The 15,545-nt window shown below is 40.9% G+C and overlaps 1 long non-coding RNA gene across 1 annotated transcript in view; it reads right to left on the reverse strand.

Moving 5' to 3' along the window:
• Positions 1-1,974: 1,974 nt before the first annotated feature.
• The window catches only part of LOC148122663 (uncharacterized), a 294,155-nt gene continuing 280,584 nt past the window's right edge, over positions 1,975-15,545 (reverse strand). The window contains exon 4 of the long non-coding RNA XR_015737479.1: positions 1,975-10,779. This is a non-coding gene — a long non-coding RNA (uncharacterized LOC148122663). The remainder of the gene's footprint in view (positions 10,780-15,545) is intronic.

The following is a 15,545-nucleotide window of genomic DNA, read 5'->3' on the forward strand; positions in this document are numbered from 1 at the left end:
TTACACTGAGGTGTTTGACCTACTGGGATTGAGTCTTGTGCAGCGTGAGAGAAAAAGGGGTTCAGTGCAATTTTTCTGCATGTTGAAATCCAGTTTCTCTAGATTTATTTGTTGAAGATAGTATCTTCTCTCCAACATGTATTTTGGGCATTTTTTTAAAAAAAGCATAGGTTGTTTTATTTATGTGGAATAAGATCTGGGTCCTCTATTCTATTCCACTGATCTATGTATCTGTTTTTTGTTTGTTTGTTGTGTGTGTGTGTCATGTTGATTTTAATGCTATATTTTTGTAGTATAATTTGAAATAAGGGTGGGTGATTCCAACAGCACTCACTTTATTTGCAATTGACTTGGCTATCTTTATCCTTTTGTGCTGTCACATAAATTCTAAGATTGCTTTTCTATGTTTGTGAAGAATAGCCCTAGAATTTTGACTGGGATTATATTGCTTCTTCAGATTGTTTTTGGTAAGATGACCATCATCACAACATTAATTCTCCTACTCAATAAGCCATTTTCTAGAATCTTCTTCAATTTCTTTCTTTAGTGTCGTAAAGTTCTCATGGTAGAGGTCTTTCATTTTCTTGATCATGTTTATCCCTGAGTTATATTTGCTTGACTTTTGGATGGTGTAGGGAATGAGATTATTTCCCTGATATATTTTTTAAAATGTATTTATCATTGGCACATAGAAGTCACTGATTTGTGTGTGTTAATTTTGAAAAAAACTAAATGGGGGGGGCTGTTGATGTAAAATATAAATAGACATACTCTGCATAGGTGAGCAACACTGCTCCCAGAGGACACAGAATATTAATGGAAATCTTAGTACCAGGCACAGCTTACCTCCCTGTGGGTTGTCCTATGGGGGCCAGAAAGGCCTCAGAGGTACCCTAACAATACAGGATGTTGCCATTGTTTTAGGCTGCAGATGAGAACCGGATGGTAAGACCCTATTGATGAGGACACAACTCGCTCTTGAGTAAGTACAGAACGAAACCAATTTTGAATTAACCAGAAAATATTCACCCTGCTTACTAGTTTACATAATTCCATAAGATGCTATGCAGGTTGCTGGGGGAGAAAAGTCATTGTTGTTCTTACCCTGCTCTGGGCCATTCATCTACAATACTAACTTGCTGCCAAGATGTATATGAGACATGCTCTCTAGCAGGGATTTCGTACCTGGTACTATAAACATGGTCAAAAGGCCATGACTGGGAAGAGCATGGGCCCAGGGAACCTACCGTTGTTTAGTTAAATGACCGTGCTGTGACACCACCTTCTTTGTGTTAATATATGCTTATTTGTGCTGCTCTCAGTTTTGATCAGAGAAGCTTTCTTTTGCAGAGGGTAGTGGTTAATACAGACAGTTATAAGTAGCCAAAATGCCAATTATATGTAACTCTGAGCACTCAGTTATGGACGGATCATTGATGTCAACCTCCTACCATCCACAGTTCCAGGAACTTCGCAGAAGAAGAAAGAATGGAAGAGGGAGCAGATGGAGAGAGCTATGAAACGCACCAAATCAAAGCAGTCCCAGCTGCCTGCAGAAGACCTGTGCATGATCAAGTCCGTGGCTGGGGGAGGGACTCCTCGGACTCTAGCCATAGCACAGGAGCTATCGGCGTCCAGAGCTACTGCAGGGAGGGTCGTCACTCTTCTTTGAATATAGGGTGTTTGTTCCCTAGTGAACGACTGCACACACACACACACACACACACACATACACACACACACACACACACACACACACACACACAAATTCATATGGGTACTTACTGGACTCAGGAGGCTACTGATAAAAAAATTCAAAGAGGACATAAAGTTGGGAAAGAAATGGGATGGTCTGGGGGAGTTGTAGGGAGGTAGTGGTGGATCTATCTATACAGTCAATGTGCATTGTATGAATACATGAAATTTTCAAAGAACAAAAAAAAATCATTGTTTTTAAACATTAAAAACAGAATATCACATGACCCAACATTTTAGACTGTATTTCTACATCCAAGAGAAATGAAAGCATTTGCTTGCACAGAAACTTCTACATGGGTGTTTATAACCGTGGTTATTCATCACAGCCCAGAGGCAAGAAGATCAAATGCTTATACCCATCACCAGATGAGCAGATACGTACATTTTGTTACATACGTAAAGTGAAGTATTATCCAACCATAAAAGGGCAAGCCTTGAAAACATTCTAAGTGAAAGACAAACATAAGTCACATAATCATGAATTTTTAAATAAAATAACTATAATAGATATGTCGTCAAGACAGAAAGACTCGTGTTTGCAAAGGGAAAAGGAAGAAGGCGTGTGGAATTTCTCTGAGGCCATAAAGAATTCACATTAAAGCATGCAAGGGTTGTACAATATAATTACTGTGACAAACGCCATTGGATTCTACATTTTAATATGTTTAGCATTATATGAGTTTCACTGCTGCTAAAACAGGATAAAAACAACACTGTCAGATATGTATTCCTGGTGAGAAATGCATAATAAAACACTGTATGTGTACAGGTACTCAGGCTTACAGTATGGTGAAATGTCATACATTTGAAAACAGCAACATAATAGACATGGACAACAATTAAACAGCCTAGGATGTAAGTAAAGAGAGCAGGCAGCAACGAAAATCTCCAGGAAGAACTGGAGCAAACCCTCCACAGTGAAGGGAAGATCAGTTACCGCTTTGCCAACATGATCTCACTTTATTCTAGATCCTATATGATACATAGAACTCTAGAGTTGCTAGAATGCATTTGTACTGGGTAACATAAATAAATGGCGGAACCCAAAACAACAAAGTTACGAATTATAGAACAGGTACAAATATTCTCCACTGCACTAGAATTAAATTAGTATAAATTTGAAATTAGATTTTGAAAAGCTAAGATGTATGTTGCCAGCAAAACTGTAACCAGTCTTGAAATGATTTTTAAATACAATAAAATATTAAAGAAATTGAAACACTAGAGAAATGCCAATTCACTATGAAGAAAGACAGTACAGGAGGGATGGAGCCAATGGATAGTATTATACTGAGGGTGGTGACCCAAGCGCAGAGAAACAAATGTTTTATATTCCCACTTGTACAGATCTTAGCATCAAATCTTTAGATTGTGTGTTTAACTTGAAATATCTGTAAAATTCAGGGAAGTAAAGAGGGGTCAGTGGTGGAGAAGAGGAAGAAATACATATGGAGATGTGAATAGTAGAGCACAGGGGTAGGAAGTAAGCAAAGAGAGTAACAGTTCTGGAGGAAGATTTAAACAGGAGGGTAGGGCAGAGGAAGGGTAGGGAGAAGGATAACTAACACTAAGGATATTTGGGAAAATTCATATGGAAACTTACATATATATATATACATATATATGGGTATATATATCCTACAGAGAAGATGCTTCTCTAAGAACCCATGGGTTACCAAATAAAAAGCTGTATGTATGCATGTGTGTGTGTGTGTGTGTGTATATATATATATATATATATATTTAAAGATCACAAAATTGGAGGTGTAGAGAGGAGGTTAAATCAGGGGGAAAGGGGGGTGAATATGACCAAAATACAATGTATGAAATTCACAAAAATATTAATAAAAATATTTTAAAATAATATAGATATGAATAATTTGCATCAGTATGGATTTTGAGGTCAATTTTGTTATATGTATTTCTGATCTTGATTAAGGTATTGTGATTGTATAGTTCATTTTAAAAATGTAATGTATAATTAGGAAATATAGGTTGTTAATGAATAATCATCAATAATAGTCAAGTTTGTAGTCATGTTAGTTAGATTTTCTAGATATAAAGAGATATATTTCAGTTGGATAGACATTCTTCATATCTTTCAAAGACTACAGAATATGGTATTTTAAATGTTTTAATAACTTAGGGTTTTTCATGACAATGAGACACATCTGCTCCTAGCAGCACCAATTTACTTCAAGAGGAAGATGGGCATCGAAGAGGCTTCTTATGGAGCTTGATAGCCATTTGGGCAAGAAACTGCTCTTGCCTGGACTGTTGCATAAACTGGACATAAAGAACCCACAGAGAGAGGACTGCTAAACTTGCCTAGATGTGAGATGGTCTTTTGGGGTTCCTAATTTATGAAAGAGTCTAAGAGACATTCTGCAGGACATAGCAGATAATGACTCAACTGCCTTTGAAATTTCTTGTTTCATGGAAAAGTCTGCTGTATACTATGGGCCTGTAGGCTGAAGATGGATGCCCCAATGGAACAGAGGAAATTTGGGTGACTGTTCAGCGAGATGTCTCTGTCATTTCTAGAGTTTGAAAGTTGCTTACTTCTTGCTTACTTAGGTGGTATTATATCCTTCTGGAGTCTTTGATGGAGTTGAAGAATAAATAGATAGTTATAGTTTTCCTTAGTTATGATAAAAGATAAAATAGATATAAATATTGTGACTGTAATTCTTGCTTTATAACTGCTTTGTTATATGTAATTTTACTATGTTAAAATGAAAGCCTTTCTTTTTTGTTTAAGCAGAAAAAGGGGAAATGATGTAGGTGGGTCCTCTTTCTATGTGTTGCTTTCATTGGTTAATTAATAAAGAAACTGCTTGACCTGATAGGTCAGAACATAGGTAGGCTGGGAAGACAAAACTAGATTCTGGGAGAAAGAAGCAGAGTCAGGGAGAGGCAAAGAGCCGACGCCATAGAACCAGTCACCAGGTCAGACATGCTGAATCTTTGCCAGTAAGTCACGACCTCATGGCGGCATACAGATTATTAGATATGGGTTAGTCAAGATGAGAGAGTTAGCCAATAAGAGGCTAGAGCTAATGGGCCAGGCAGTGTTTAAAATAATACAGTTTCCATGTAATTATTTTGGGTGTAAAGCTAGCCGTGCGGGAGCCCGGCAGGACGAAAAGCAGGCCTGCTTGCCTCTTCACTACATTAAAAGAAAAATAAAAAGCTCAAGTACCAGGTGAGGTCGGGGGTGTCCTGGAAAACCCCAAACGTGATAGGCTACTTCTATTATTCTTAGTTGTCCCGCAGAACTTGATATTAAGACCTTATTGCTGAAGACACCACAACTTTGATCACAGAACATGGAGAAATGAAGTTGATTCTAAAGGAAGCTTCCACCGGACTGGTGAGCTCACATAGTCCTGGAAGGGCACTGTGCAAGCTGTTGGGAGAAAAAGTCATCAACAATTTTACTCAGCCGTGAACACGTGGAGTTACAACAGCTGTGTGGTAAGAAGTGTTGATGGGTGCGATAGAGACACAAATACTATGGCATTAGCCAACTGCCTTCTGATCTGATTTAAGGCTTGCTCTAGAGAGGAGATACCTGCCTGATGTTACACATCTGGCCAAGAACTCATAGTTCGGAAGTTGACAGGCTCCATGGGTGAACTTAACACTATTATTTTCTAGATGGATTTGTAGTGAACTGACATCTCTATACCCCTAGATTAGGGCAGTTCTCACATCTCATAGGAGAAGTTTCTTTGTGCAGTAAACAGCAGTTAATGCAGAAACTCACAAAGTGCGGAGAACACGGATCTGTGGAGCACTCAGTCAGAAGTGGGACACGTGTATCAAACCTACTCCTCCAAAGCTCAGGATCGTTTTGGATAGAAGGAGCAGAAGAATTGTGAGGGCAAGAGGTTGGGGAGGACTGGAGGGAAAAAATGTCTTCTGGCTATTACAAGACCAGAGCACTCACAAACCCACAGCTCCAGTGCTCGCCTGCATAAGATCTGTACAAGAGCAAGCCACTCAGTATTCCAATGTGGAGAGCGAGCGTGTCCTGAGTCCCCACCCCTCAAAGAGGAATGATTGATGGTTGATGGCTTCTGGGAAGGGAGGAGTTCAATTTGGATAAGGGTGTGGCTCTTAATATGTTAAACAAACAGGCAGGGTATGGTTCCACACCCAAACTATATAGTATAAACTGGACTTACTATTTGTTATTTAAAAAAAAGAAGAAGAAGAAGATTTAAAGTTGAGAGGGAATGAGAGTGGAGAGTGAAAATAGACCCAGGAAGAATTGGAGGTAGAAGTGACGGTAAATATAATTTAAAACACATTGTATTTATGTATGACATTCTCAAAAAATTAACGAAAACATATTTTAATTTTTTTAAATCAAAGACATGAAAATGCTGTACTATAATATATCTATCCCTTGTAATGGAAGACAGTAAAAGAGGGATAAAATCTATGGGCAACATTTGAAGCATGGAAAGCCAAAAGCAAAGTGGCAGAAGTAAATTGAACCTTAATTACAAATAATTACCCAATCCAGTCAAAAGGCAGGGATTATCAGACCGTATTAAAACATGAAACAAGACCCGAGTATACTCTGCATAAAGGAAACACACTTTAGATCCAAAGATACAAATAGGCTGAAAGCAGTAGGAAGGGAAAGATAAACCATGCAAACAGCAGCCCTGAGCAAGCTGCATTAATATCAGACAAAGGGGACTTTGAAAGAAGAGCTAGAAAAGAGGAGACCACCCAGGAAGAAGACGGGGTGGCTAGGAACAGAAAGTTTGGGGTGAGACTCTGGGAATTCTCAAATTAAGAAGTAGAATAAAGAGGAAAGATTTTTGTCAAAGAAAACCCATACTACGGCCTTTCTCTAGGCCACAGTCTAAAGTGCACACCTAAGAACCCTTCAGCCCCTGCTTGCGCACTGACCCCATGTCTGACAAATGAGGAAACGATAGACATGAATAGTGACTTTCCAAGCAGAGGGGTAACAAAGCAGAGCTGAACCTAAAACTTTCTATTTTCTTTCTCTGTGTCTTTCTGTTTTATCCTCCCTCTGTTCCCTACCCCCCCCCCTCAGATCCCTTCTTCTCTCATGCTCATAGGGGTTTGAATTATCAGGGTTTCCTAGAAGTACAGAACTTATGGAAAGAATCCCTGTTTATATAGAAAGGGGATTTATTAGAACAGCTTACAGGCTGTGGTCCCACTGGTTCAACAATGGCTGCCTATGAATGCAATGTCTAAGGATCCAGTGGTTGTTCAGTCCACAGGCTGGATGTCTCAGCTGGTCTTTAGCAGACACTGGAATTCTAAAGAAGTAGACTCTAATGCCACTGAAGGAATGGGCTTGCTACAGAGACAAAGCAAGTGGGCAAAGAGCAGCACCTTCCTTCTTTCGTGTCCTTATATAGGCTTCCAGCAGAAGGCTTGGGCCAGATTAGAGGTGTCTCTTCCCACCTCAAAGATCCAGATTAGAAGTGGTTCTTTCCACTTCATATTCAGGGAAAAAAAAATCCCTCACAGATGTTCCCCATGTAGAAGCTTTAGTTAATTCCATATGGAGTCAAGTTGACAACCAAGAACAGCCATCACAGTCTATACGAATACTTTTGGAACCTCAAGATTGTAGATGTGCAGTCTGCTGGGATCTTTGGAGAACACTATCAAGACTTCAAGTTTATGGAAGGAATTCAAGCTGTCCTTGAACTATCTGTTCCTTCGTGAATGACTGGCTGGGTCCCTGGGGTTTAGATTTGAAAAGTCACACTCTTGACAAGATGTGACTGATGAGTGAGGGAAACGCCCTGCTTCTATGAGTCCATGCATTGGATTAAAGAACACAGTCACCCTATCAGAGACCTTGAAGGCCCCGGAGAAACCCGAAGGGAACTGTAAGAGTAATTCCCCTTCAGCAAGAACTTGATCCACAGGTAGAAAGAGACAATTAGGGAGAGTCTAGAGATGCTACCATGTTGTGGTTTTGATGCCATTGCAAATATTCCATGACTCCAGATGTTAGAACCCTCTTAGCTCTATGAGAAAGCAAATGCATGGCCACTCTCTTACCATGGAAATGGCAATGATTCCTTATTGCCTTGACGTTTCAATTGTTTGCTGACATTGACGCATGACGTCTATGCCCTTGGGTGGCTTTTATTTGGGAAAACCATCAACAGGCAGATCCTCTCATTCTCAGCGGTCCATGAGAATTCAGTAGAGATAAGATGAGTTTATGGTTTATATCCTTCAGAGTGGTATCCATGCTTCCTCCCTGGCATTATCTGCAATAAGAATCTGATCCCAGGGCGAGTCCTAATCAACCACAGTAGAATCAAATTCCTTTCTTTAAGGAGGAGGGGGAAGAGGAGGAAGGAATAAAAGAGCTGTTGTATACAGAATTGTTTTCAGTAATGGCAAATAGTAATTGTTTAGAATAGGACATCACTATCACAATAAATACGAATGGAGCCAGCTCCTCTTGGAACACAAGCAGTGATGAGAGCAAAGATTTGGTAGTTTGGAAAACCATAGAGCCCTGACGTGCGTTACAGTCGAAGGTCTCAGACAACTCGCAATTGCATTCATGAAGAATGAATTTGACATGGGCCAGTGTAAGGCGATTTATTGGTTCCTTCCCACTGTTATATGAGCATGGGAGGCTGAGCCAAACATTTCGTTATTTATAAACTCCAGCATATTAAGCTATTGCTCTGGGCTTGAGTTTCATTTCACACATCTCATTTCCTCTTCAAGTCTAGGCATCTGGGCACAGTAAGAATTCTGATACTCAGTGGAAGGTGACCCTGAGGGGTGTTGGCAGCTTTTTTTATTACTATCAATAGAAGAAAGAAATTATCGATGCATAAGTTCCGCTTCTCTGCTGATGCCGTATAGAGAACTCTCAGATAGTTCGGTGCCCATGAAAGAGACAGAATCACTACTGACAATGCTCCCGGTAGGACATTAGAAGCGAACCAAATTGGACTACTTAAATGCACGGAGTGAGGTATGGGTTCACAGGTTTATTTGAGTGTGTATATATGTATAGGCGCTTGCACATGTGCGGAAGCCAGAATTTCAACCACAGGTATAACTCTTCAGAAGGCATTCTGAACCTTGGTTTTTGAGACAGAACTCGCACTTGAATCTGTGGTTCACCTATTAAATTAGACCCGGTGGTCAGCCAGCCCCAGGATCCAGCCGTCTCTCTACCTACTCAGCACTGGGATTACAGATGCATGCCAAAATTCCTGACTTCTTTTATGTGGGTCCTGGAAATCGAACCCAGGTCCTCATGTTTATTCTGCAAATACTTTACCAATTGAACCATCTCCCTACTCCTTAATCCACTCTCAGTTTGGTGTTCATGATGTGGAAAGTAAGGGGCATCGTGACTTCTTAGAAGCAATTGTAACGTGGAGGGAGCATGGAGGGAAAAGGAAACCCTAATAACTCTCATTGCTATGCTTCATCACATCTTTAAATGTTTAAAAAAAATCTTTAGTGTTTTCTTAATTAAACAAGGATGTTACTATTAAGAAAGAGAAAATAAACTCATGGACATTTATAGTCAACTTTTATCACCCAAAGTGTTTAGTTCTGTGTATGCAACTTATTAATATTAAAGAATAATGTCTATTCTTATTTCTGAAGACTATGAACCAGGTAAGTGTAACACATTTCTCTAAGTACAAATGAAAGCCAACAGTGCTGAATATAGAAAACACTCTTAAAACACAACTTGTTTTTACTAGGTCCTAACCTTTTCTTGAGATTTCATTTCATTGTAAAGATTTTATTCCTTAGAACGTCATTCACAATACAGGAAGCAGAGAGGCATTAATAAGAGTCCTGCATCAACCACAGCAGCATTATCTCAAACTGCTCACATCAATATAGTGATTTGTTAGTTGTGTTTTAATAAATAAATCTTGTCTGAAGATCAGAGGGCAAAACAGCCACACTAGTCAGCCATAGAAGCCAGGGAGTGGTGGCATACACCTTTAATCCCAGGACTCTGGAAGACAGAGGCAGGTGGATCTCTGTGAGTTCAAGGTCACCCTGGGTTACACAAGACTGGTCCAGAAACGGATTCAGGCAGTGGTGGTTAATGGTGGTGGTTAACACTTTTATCCCCAGCACTAGGAAAGTAGACAGGAGCGACATGACTGGGCAGAAAGAGGGAGATAAAGGAGAAGAGACAGGAACTCACTGTGGTGTGGAGTCTGAGGATTTGTGGAGACAGGATTTCGACTTTTCCATATAAAGACCTGGTAGAGGTAAAAGGTCTCCCTAGTGGTTAGCTGCTTTGCTTTCCTGATCTTCAGCTTGAACCCCAATATGTCTCTGGGTTTTTATTATTCGTGCCATACATCAATGTGCCAATGAGCCTAAGTCACATCATTTTATGTCCACCAAATCCAAGAAACCACTGATTGTACCCATTCAACAAAAATATTGCCTGTCTAGAGGGATAACCAGAAAAGCAGAAGAAATCAGTTTCCCAAAGGCTTTCCCCGCCACTATCTAGTTATTCTCCCCTGCAATCTTCTAACAGACACACCTCTATGTGGCTACTTAAAGAAGGAAGTAGGGGCTATGTGTGTGAAGGGATAGTTTCCAGAAAGGGCTCTGTCAGGAACCATCACTGCCCATGTCAGGTTGGCATGAGCACTAAGTGCCGTTCAGTGGTTTGTGTCTGTGGATGGCCATTTCCTCCTCAGCACCAAAGATCCAATCAATGACGCTTCTTAAGCTGTCCAGGAATCCCAAGATGGATTGACAGGAATGAGTTCCTTGTCTTCTCATTCTGTCAAACAGAATAGCTGTAGGCTTCCTCAAGGAGGCAATGTCAGGAAATAACACAGTAGTGTCGGATAGTCCAGGTTTGGAGGTCCTCCTCGGGATCTCAGAATTACCTCTTCTGAACTAAATGAACATAACTCACTGGTACCCATCTCATCTTGGAACAAAGGCTCCCTTGAGAATCTTCAGAAGGAATGCTGGAGCTTCTCCTCCCTGAAAAATACACAAAAATAAAAACTCCCATAAAACTTATTCATAAAACCTGCTCAGGTGAGGGGAAACAGGCCCAAAGAACACCAGGTTGCCTACCCATGTTCCTGTAAGTCTGAATTTGGTCCTTTTCAAATTACTCATTGCTGCCTTTTACAAGGGCTGGATTACACTCAGGGAATCATACAGCAACCCGAGGAAATCACATTCAGGTTCTGTGTGGTCCAGCTTTCTGCACCCTGGAACCACGTCTGCTGACATACATCAGGCGCTATGCTGGCTCATTCTTCCCTTCTCTATCCCTAATCTCAAACATCAAAACAGAAATCTTACCTAATGGTTTCACTGCTGGCAGAGTCCCACAGAATACTATTCTTCTGGTGCTTTCTATGAGGTGAAACCCTTCTGAAAGATCCTAGCTCTACCCAGAACACTCAGTATTTTTTGGGTACTTTTATGATGAAGCCTAATTCCCTTCTCAGCAATGAAAGTCCAAGCTTACATGCTACATCCCTTTTCAGCAATGAAAGTCCATGTTTACACGCTACCTTTGTGTGCATTTTCATCCTGACAGAGTTGTGATCTCCACGTGACTCTCCTCATGACATTCATTTGTACTCCATGCTCTTTCTAAGTCAGTGCAGCTGGGCAGGGAAGATTGACAGGTGGATAGTAGTAGGGCTTATCATTACAAGCATGAGAACCTGAGTCCATATCCCTGACACTCACATAGAAAGTGGGGTGTGATTACATATGCCTATAACCACAGCCCTGGGGGTGACCAATGACAAGAGGATTGCTGGGGTTTGCTGGCCACTGGCCCTGCTCCAGGTTTGAAGAGAGACCCTGTCTCAAAGTAGGAACTCTGTCTCAAACTGATGGACACATGGAGGCCTCTGTGCTCCGTACATATATAGTGTCCTGTGTATCATTGCATGTGTGCACACATGCGCACACACAGACACACATATACCATACATATACATACACACCATACAAACACACACAATGTAAAACTAAAAAAATATATCAGTACTGTTGCTTATTCAAATGGTTTCCCTTCAGAAATATAGTTTGATCCATTTTTCAAAGCCGCAATTACTTCTCCCTGGATCCTCTTTTGATTGCCCACCTTAAAATCCCCAGCCGATTTTCTTCTTCCCAATTCTTATAGCTCATGTCCATGGGGGGGGGGGTAGTAGTGGTTGATCCTCTTTTTCTCTTCTTGCATCCGTCACTCAAGTGCCACCAAGCAGGTTTACGGCTTGTTATTGACTCTACCTTTTCGATGGGTCAGTTTAAATGAAGACTGGTTTAAAAAATATGGTAACCAGAATGTAAGGAAATAGAGTCATTGGGCTATCTAGCCTCTGGTTCTTCATTACTCTAGCAATTTCAGGTACGGGTTCCTTCTCGGAGTGTGGGTCTAAGTCAAAGCGGATATTGATTGGCTACACACACGAGTTCTGTGCCACTGTTGCCTTAGCATATTTTGTAAGCAGGACAGATTGTAGGTCAAAGGTTTTGTGGATGGGTTGGTGTTTAATAAATTGTTTTAAAAATCAATTAATCAATCAATAAATAAAAAGAAGGAAGAAAGAAAAGGTCATTCTTCAAACGAGCCCGGACTATCAGACGTTTTAGTCATTGACTACTAAGGACAAGCCCAATCCGTCCCCACTCAGGCTGAAAACAGCGTCTGCCTTGAATATGGAGCCTTTAGCTGAGAATGCTCCTCTAGCTTCTATTTTCTTTCACTATCATTTTTTATTATTATGACCAATTACTCACACTACAGGTTGCCTTTCAGATTGATAGGGTGAATATCACTCAGGTCAAACCAACCAGCCTCTTTCTGTAATGGAACTTTCCACAAGAGGAGTCTAACGTGGTGGAGTAGCTTCCATTTCACTGCATGGCCCTAAATGCCTCCTGGTTGTAATTAAGTACTTCAAAGTCTTCCAAACACCCTTTTAGAAATGACTGCCCCAAATACAAAATGATGTCCAATCAGATGTAAATCATCCCGCAGCAGGGAGGGAGAGGCTTGGGGAGCAGTCATCAGCACTTGGACTAATCAGAAAGTCTGGTCCCCTGATGAGGATTTTCGTTTCCTCGTTTGTCATTCTAACCACTGAGGTCTCAAGTGGCCAATTTGCTCCCTATTGGTAATCAGCTAGTTATTTTTACTCTCATTCCTCCCTCTGGGACTGTCAAACTACTTGGAGCAATTCATCACCCATTTGGGCCAAACTCTTCTATGACGGGAAGTGAGGGAAGAAGGATATTATTCTGCAAAAGATAAAAATCGAAGAATATTTCATCATTTATATTCAGCTTTTAAACAATGATTTCCCCAATGAGGTAAGTAAAATAATGACTCAACTGGGTAGATGTGGAAAAAATAAAAGGAAGAAGGAAAGAAAGAAAGAAAGAAAGAAAGGAAGGAAGGAAGGAAGGAAGGAAGGAAGGAAGGAAGGAAGGAAGAAAGAAAGAAAGAAAGAAAGAAAGAAAGAAAGAAAGAAAGACAAACCAGCTCCAGGCTAAGCACATTATGCAATGGAAATGATCTCTGGCTGTGAAGTTTGTAGCTCTGAAATGACGTGTTCTTAGATTGTCTTTACAACTCCCCAAAGAGTGTCATCTTACATTCATTACTTACTTTGCAGGAAGCTGCCCCTATGAAAATTATCAATGCAGAAAGGAGCATACTAAGGCTGCAGGAGACATTAGTGGTTATCCTAAACCACGCTAGCCCGCCCGCCACCTGGGAGGAAGGTAGCCTTTGAAAGGTGTTTAGTCTGAAACAGGACAGTTGCCCTGGTACCGAACATCCCTCCTTCCCTTTGCCCCCTTGCGCAGGGACTTCTTACTTACAGGACCCCACTTTGGACCGCCTCCCTCATTTCCCTCCTTCCCCCTAGCAATTGCCGTCTGTCTCTAGCAAAATCATTTCCAAACACGGTTGGTTCCAGGCGTTTCATTTCTCCAAGTTCATCTTGGGGGCCACGCAAAGGTTGGCTTCGCTTCTCTCTGCAACCGAGCCTCTGATGTCAGTAGGCTTTCTAATTAGTGGGTGTCTGTGGGGCTGTCCTCTCTGGGTTCCCTCAGCCATTCTGAAGAACCAAATTTCAAGGGCCCACGGGTCCCCACGGCTGGTGGTTTGTACTCCCCAAGTCCAGGCACAGCCTTGAGAGAGATGTTAGTATGACAGAAATTGGCATTTTCTTGGCATTTCCTTTGCCTCTAGCCAGCTCTTTCTTCCTTGGAAGAAAGCTGAGAGCTGAATAGCTGTCTCCTTAGAGACCGACTTTGGGCGGCAACATGATCTGAATCCTTAAATGCTTGTCTTCCTCCACCACTTTCGCTGTCTTGAACCTCCTCTTGTGCCTTTGCACTGTATAAATGCTGTCCTGTGTCACTTTTTAGTTGTGCCCATCTCTAAAGAGAATGCAAAGAGACAGAGAACGCACATTTACACGCCCATGTCAAGTGCTCCAGCCTTTCGACTGCTAATTCCCTCCAAGCAGGGCTGTTTGCACACCGGGTGATGTCACCCAACAGCTGCCTTGGACTGAAAACTGAAATGCTCGTGGATTTCCAGTCTTTTGTCTTACCTACCCAATGATCTGTCTCCATTCCAAAACACTAGAGAAATAAAAGAATGCTTGGCTCCCTTGCCCGAGAATTGAATCCTATGGCTTTAAAGAAACTGTTTCACAGTTTACTCAGCTAATGCTTTAGTGTAATTGTCTAATTTAGTTTGTAATTGTCAAATTTGATTCTAAGTTTGCTTTCAAGAATCATTAACTGTAATGTGTTATGGAAATAAGCTTTAATATTCAGTGGGAAAAAATACATTTTTTATACAAGTCTATTTTCCAATTTGCAGTTTGGGAAGAGGAAGTGTGTGTGTGTGTGTGTGTGTGTGTGTGTGTTTGTGTGCACATGCATTAGAGAGTGTGCACTAGGGTGGGAGAGATTGTAATTTGTCTGCCCAGTGTCCTCAGGTTTACCTAAATATACTACACTATACCTGGTGTAGTATAGGCTTGTAGATCCCTTAGATATAATGAATGGAGTTTTCTGTGTCCCATTTTATGCAAAAATTAACCAGTTTAATTACTGATCTTTTAATGGGTATCCTTACTATCCATTCTTACCAAATGACATCCTGTTACATACACACATGCTTTAGCAGTGACATCTTGGTTTCTCCCCCATCTTCTACCCTTTCATCTTGTTCTCCGGCATCTTGACACTGTGCATCATCTGCTCCTTGCCCCTGCTTTGGCCATTGCATTCATTCTCTTTATTCCTCCAAATGTTTGTTTATACAAGACCGAGGCAGTTCCTGGAGAGTGCTTCTCCAGACTGCCATGGATCACCTGGGAGCCATGCAGACCTTGCTTGCAGGGCAGCACATTCTTAGAAACTCTATTGATTTAACCAACACCCAGACTGAGGGAAAGAATTCCAAAATTGGAGGGCACTGACCTAATCATAATAAACAAAATAGGAGCTCATATTTCCCTGTCTCCCTTCTCCCCTTTTTACTCACTTATCTTTTATAAATGTTAAAAAAAAAATCTATTGGTAGGTGAAAGATTCGGAAAGAGCCATCCCAGACAAATGAAATTAAACAAAAGGACCATCCTTGGTCTCAGATCAATTGGAAAGAACTCATGCTGATAACCTAAAACTCTATTAGATTTTGAGCCTGTCTATTCTAGGTTGCGTAGGGAGCCTCCTGTGAGACTGTGAAACCT

The sequence above is a fragment of the Myodes glareolus genome, chromosome 3 (genome assembly GCF_982192425.1).
Source record: "Myodes glareolus chromosome 3, mMyoGla1.1, whole genome shotgun sequence".
NCBI classification, from domain to species: Eukaryota; Metazoa; Chordata; class Mammalia; order Rodentia; family Cricetidae; genus Myodes; species Myodes glareolus.